A 6237-nucleotide genomic window follows, 5' to 3' on the forward strand; every position below is an offset into this window, starting at 1 on the left:
AATGGCTTTGTCCTAACTTTCCTACTAATCTGAGTAAAGCAAAGAAAAACTGATGTGTCAGAGCCACAAAGTGAGTGTCAAAGCTCCAAGACCTTGGTTGCCTAAGATGAAACATTTCAGATTAAACAGAAATCATCTTAGTCTGTTAAAGCTCAGTAGCCCAAAGAAAAGTAATAAAAGATCTGTGAACAGCTCAGATCATCATTGTTTCTTCATAGGCAAAGCATAACAAAGCTGAGCCTCCATATTCTGGTATAGGTTAGGAATATGTAATAGTAGTTTGCATAATCATCCTCTGTGTCCTTTTCTGTAAACTAAACCTACAAATATTAACTCTTGGTGAAATACAAAAATTTTTGGATGGCAGTAAGGATGGGTCAAATTGAACAAAATATTATTAGCCAAACTTCATAAACTTTAGAATAAATGAGAAGACACAGAGATGGGAAGGGATAAGCCAGTGTAGATGGTCTCCAAATGTCATTGAACTGAAGATTTGTCAACTCAAAAAGGCTGATACAAAGCTCACATTTGATGAGCTGATGCCAGAGACTGACAAACTAAAAAAGAACAAAAAGAAAGGGGCAGCAGTTTTACTTTCCTCATGATGCGCTATTTACAAGGTAGAAAAGGAAGATGCAAAAACAGGGGTTGACAATTAGACAGCAAGGCTACCAAGAATAATCTATTCTAGAAAATCTGGATGTAAGACAATCGGACAATCCTAGCTGAAGATGTAGTTCCAGAGAACTAGGGAAACAAGGACCAGGGAACAAGCTAAGGTAGTATACACTGTCTTAAGTGAAAAGTGTAGGAGTAGTTCTAAGAAATGCCGAGAGGCAAACAAAGTGAGAAGAAAAGCTTAATGAAAAGTAAAGGGCACAAAGAGGATTGATTCTTCTGCATAGAGAACATATCACATGACCAACATCTAAATAGATAAATGTATGGTTAATTTTCTAGAAGTTATCACCTCTGTTACCTCGAGGATGTTAAATGGGACTAAAAGTATGGAAGAACAAAATTTACGCCAGGCACTGTTAGCAAACAAGTGAAAGCCTTTACTCAAGTGGATTATTTTTAGTACTTGCACAGGAGACCTGAGCTCTAAGTCCATTTTGAATGTGAAGTTACTCTGCAGCATAAACTACACCACTCTATCTAATCCCAGGCAATAAAAACAACTACTTACAGAGGGCTCTGTGAATACAGAATACAAAATACAAAAGTTATGGTCTATGTTCAGACGGAATTGGAGGTTCACAAAAATCACCCAAAATGAATTTCACAACATTATATGTTTCTAACTTAGAGGAACAAGTTAGCTGGACTAAGAGAAAGATGCACAGATAAACAAAACTGTTTAAATGAAAACTTTCCACATGTCTGCATTGCATATTTTCACTCAAAAAATTTTTTTAAAGTATTTATGCCACCTTTTGAGTATTGTTACAGAAATATTCCAGGGCTGGCCTTCTAGAGCAGTATGTTACTCTAGGATGCACTGACTGAATCAGGATGACTTAACCTGCATAGTAAAAGCCATTTGAGGAAGATTTTGGGCAGCACATGATCTCAGAAAGGCTGTGACCAAAGCAGCTTCTTTACAGACAACAGAAGAAAGAACCATACGTGTTTCTTGTTTTGGATGACTGATCCCAACAGTGTTGTTTCCTGGCTTTGACTATTTATGAGATAAACACAAAAATAATGTCACAGTCTCACATAGATGTAGCTGACACCTTTCAGGCACTAGTTTGTACTTGTTTGGGCTCCTTAGTTACATACTCATTTACTTGGACAAATTGAAAGATGAGGTTTAGTTCCTGGAATTTCAGATAAATTTATTTTATCTCAGGTTCCCTTTTGCTCAGTCTATCTACTTTATAGCTACAGAGACAGTCTTTGAAAAATGCAATAGAAACCATATTGGCAAGGATGTCTACACCTGATTATGTTACACCAAATAAGATTCTGTGGGTTTTAATACATTTTTCTAGATTTCCTTAGATCTAAATTGTGTACAATGTCTAATTTATGCAACTTTGCTTTGCATATCACAAGGGTTAAGGACAAGCTTTCGCAATGACACATACAGTCAGGGAATTGTGAAGTGCACCAGACAGGTTTCAGACTGCCAGGAGTAAGACTAAGTTTGTAAAATTATTTAGATTATTAAAAATCAAGGCATTTTAACCAGAATTTGCAAACACGGCTAAGCAAGTCAACTGTCAAACTCCATTTAACAGGTTTGGAATGATGGGCCAGACCCCAGAAGAGGCTCACATGTTTGGACGCTAAATATTATGAAGCCCAAAAGTCAGGCACCAGCTGTGGACTCAAAAAACAGAGCCAGAATATATAACACACACAAACAGAAGGAGCTACAGCTAGCCAACGTGAATCACTGCCAAAAGGGATGAGTCTGAAATTCTCCCTCTTCTCTGGACATAACACTTCTCCAGGGAAGAAGCACACTGTGGCCAAAATCCCCTCCTGAATCCAGGAATGTATGTGCACACATACTTATGTCCAGGCCACAGATTCTGGCCATTTTTTTTTCCAAGACAGAAAGCAGTCACCTCCCACTATCCACAGAGTGTCACAGTAGAGAACACGGCTTAGGTATGGCCTTTCTTGATCTTGATGGCTGCCAAACAAAATACTGTGTTTATTTATCTAACATGGGTGGAGGTAGTGCACTCTTTCAAATGAGATGATATTGCCTACCAGCATATTTTTTGTCCAGACTGATTCATGGTCAACCAGTGATCAAGCACTGGGTTTCAGTAATGGAAATGTTGTTTGTGCTTCAACTAAAATAAGCTGGCCACTGAGCCAGGCACAGCCATGCTAGAAACAGAGGCACTACGTGGTTGCACACCATGTCCATGTTGTGCACATAAAAGGATACCTACCCTCCATGTTGGCACACATCCACAGACAGGTCTGATGAAAACCAAGGCTGCAGATGAGAGGATATATGGAAAAACTGCTGAATAACTCAATATTTCTCTTGTTTTGGAAGAGCTGGAGAGCTGCAATGCTATAATGGCAAGGCATGGGCTTCTAGGCCCAAAATTCACCATCTCCTCCTGAAGTATCCCTGCGTGGAGCAGGCAGTAAAGCACTATTGGAAATTATCCATTCTCAGCCATATATGAGTAGCCATCAGCTGAGAGGGAGGTTAGCTTTACCTGTTAGCAAATACCACTGAAGGAGGTCTAAATTAATTGGGCTTACCTCACTGGTTAAGGCACAGACTGAGAATGCTGTTGTACTTCATCTGAGGCTCAACAGCTCTCACACTTCTACTCAATCACTTCTGAATGTATTACCAATTTAAATCCCTGTGGAAGTGTAAGTCTGAGATACCCAAACTTGGGCCTCAACAAACAAAGCTTTGATTAAATAATTATTCAAGTCTATTCTTTATTCCAGGATAAAATATTTTCAAGATAAGTTGGAGGTCTGTTGATGAACCAGCATTTGGATACTGAAGCTATCATTGTGCATTTCCTAGAGTCATACTGAAATAAACTATAGACTGTAATTTCAGATTTTAAAACAGCAAGGATGCTTTTTGCTTCAGATATTCTGTGGACTTCAACTGAATTTATAAAAAGAAGTGGTCAGCAAGTCCAAGTCACATGAGAAACTTGGCTGAGAAGTCCAAAGGCTGAAGTACAAATTCTTCCTTTGTGTTTCCTTTGTCATACTTCGCCTTTTCCAGCTGTCAGCAGTGAAGCTTCGCTGAAAATGTACTTTCTAGGGCAGTTTTCCATTAATTTTTATTCCCACGTATTCCAAAGTGAGAATACTCTAGGGACAACATGATAGTCTGAACAACTGCTTCATTCCTGTCAGCCTTTTTTTAACTGTAAGACACAAGTTTGCAGGTCCTCTTACATTCATTCACTTACTGTGTGTCTGTAACATCTGTAGCAGTGCAGGAAAGTCTATAGGAGCAGACAGTTTACCTTATGGCAAATTCCAAGGCAGTATTTAAAGTTCAAATGAAATTCCAGCTTTCAAAGTAGGAGGTTTAAGGAAAAAAAAAAGTCCCAGGTCTGTCAGTGAAAAGTTTAATTATGGACAAGATGACACACACGTTAAGTAAAGCCCACAAAGGCAGAAACACCACTGTGGAAGCACATTCCAATAAAATCTTAAAAGACTACTTTAATAATAAACCATGCATTCCTGAGCAAGCCATCGCAAGATTAGCTACCAGATTGCTTTGCTGCAAGCAGATTTTGCACAAACTGTTATTGATACCGCTTTCGAGGCATTCATGAAAGTTGATGTCTTCCAAAGGTCTCTGCACTTTGGTGGTTTTTTTCATGCTGCTACCCCTGTTTCTACCCAGACTGGAATCCCAATGATCCTAATGACAGTCTGTGGTTTGAGCAGTGTTAACGTCCGGAAAAGCTATAGAAAAACTCACAGAGGTGAAGGTTTCCAGCTGCAACTTCAAGATAATTTTAGACCTGCTGAAAAAAGGCTTGTGTTTGGGAAGTGCTGATACTGATACTGTTCTGTACAAAAAGCAGTTAACTTCAACAAAAAAATCCTTGGGTAGAGACTGAGCCTGTGCCAGCAATAGTAAAATCAGACACAAAAAATATAAGAAAAAAGTCATCACTCTGGGAACGATAGCGCTGCCTCTGTACTGTAATGTTTTAATAGTCAGTTTTAGAGTCATAACAGCCATTGTCCTCTTGATTCTGGGTTTACTGTAGAGAAATAGAAATGCTTTTACTTTTCATAAACTGCAAAGCAGGTCCTCTAATTACTGCTCTGCAGTATAGATGAAATAATTGAATTCCTGTGGGGCTTTCTGCCTGGATTCCTCCTGCATTTGGTAGGCAATCCTATTACATATGTTTAATGTAACAGTTCTGAATTTTACCATGTATCTTAACAATGAAGGACATCAGGGAGCTGTTCTAAGTTGATTTACTAAATAGATAGTGCATTCCTTCAAGGCTTGAGATTTTTTATTTTCTAAGAAAACTGTAACTTTCAAGTTAGTTATTAAATACTTTTCAGTAAAAAAGTTTTCCTGTGAGGTTCTTAGTGATGTCCTAACTGGGGGTACATAGTGAAGGACCTCTTGCTATTTCTATAGTAGATGTAATTTCATTGCTCCTCAAAAGGGTTCTTGAAAAGCATTTCCATCTCTTCCAAATTCAACAACAAATAGTATAAATCATATTTGTAATCATTAGTTAAACTAGTGAAGGTTATTTCAGTGAAATGTGCCTGAGGATTGTGTTGGGCAAAGCACAAATGATAATCCTGCTTATGCCAGTATCAGGCTGGCCCGTTTTATAGAAGTTGCTTTGTTACTGCCCTGTGTTTAAACTAGGCACAACGTCATCCTTCATGTGAGGCAGTCTGTGTGACTCCCGTAAAGCACGCTGAGCAAAGTATTATTCTTTAAAATACACATTGCCCTAGGACCACGAAGCTCCAGTCCTGCTGTGGGTGTTTAGCACAAGTTGTTCAAAACAATGTACAGTGGAGTGCAAGCTGTACAAAACCAACATTGTTAAACATGCATATGACTGTGTCCCAAGGAATTCAGATATAATCCTGCAAGTACCAATGTGTGTGTAGCCAGCAACCTGTTAATTTTAGCAAATGCCTCCTTACTTACGCGGCATGCACTTCCTACCGTGAACACTAGGCTAGTATATAAAAACACGTCCCTCGTGTCCTTTTTGGTTAAAATAAGCACTTCTCAAATGAAAGACAGACACAGGCAAGTGAGACACAACTACCAGCTTTTCATCGCCTCAGGTACAGGGAGGAATAGCACACTTCTACTATTCATAAAAAAATGATAAATACCATGCCTTATCTAGGAAAGTGGGGTATCATTGAGGAGCTTTGGATGAGGATGATTGCCAAATGCATCCACCAGTTTTGAACCCCGAACTACTTGGTGGTAAAATAATTTTGTGTTAAATATTTCCTCATTTGAAAAACTTCAAAATAACTATCAAATGTATTCAACCTGTAGAAAATTGAATATTGCAATATAGGCAAATGTCATAATTTTAAACAGAAATATTTTACACTGTTCTGAGAAAATAAATGTTAAGTTAAATTTACAGTCTTGAGAACAAAAAAAAAAAAGAAAGTTCTGCTACAAGGACAAAAATGTGATTTTTTATCAGAGCCTCTTTCATACAAGTTGGAAAGCAGCTGTACTGCTCTGGGAAACAAAAT

The sequence above is a fragment of the Neopelma chrysocephalum genome, unplaced genomic scaffold (genome assembly GCF_003984885.1).
Source record: "Neopelma chrysocephalum unplaced genomic scaffold, ASM398488v2 Primary Assembly neopelma1_96688, whole genome shotgun sequence".
Lineage (NCBI taxonomy): Eukaryota > Metazoa > Chordata > Aves > Passeriformes > Pipridae > Neopelma > Neopelma chrysocephalum.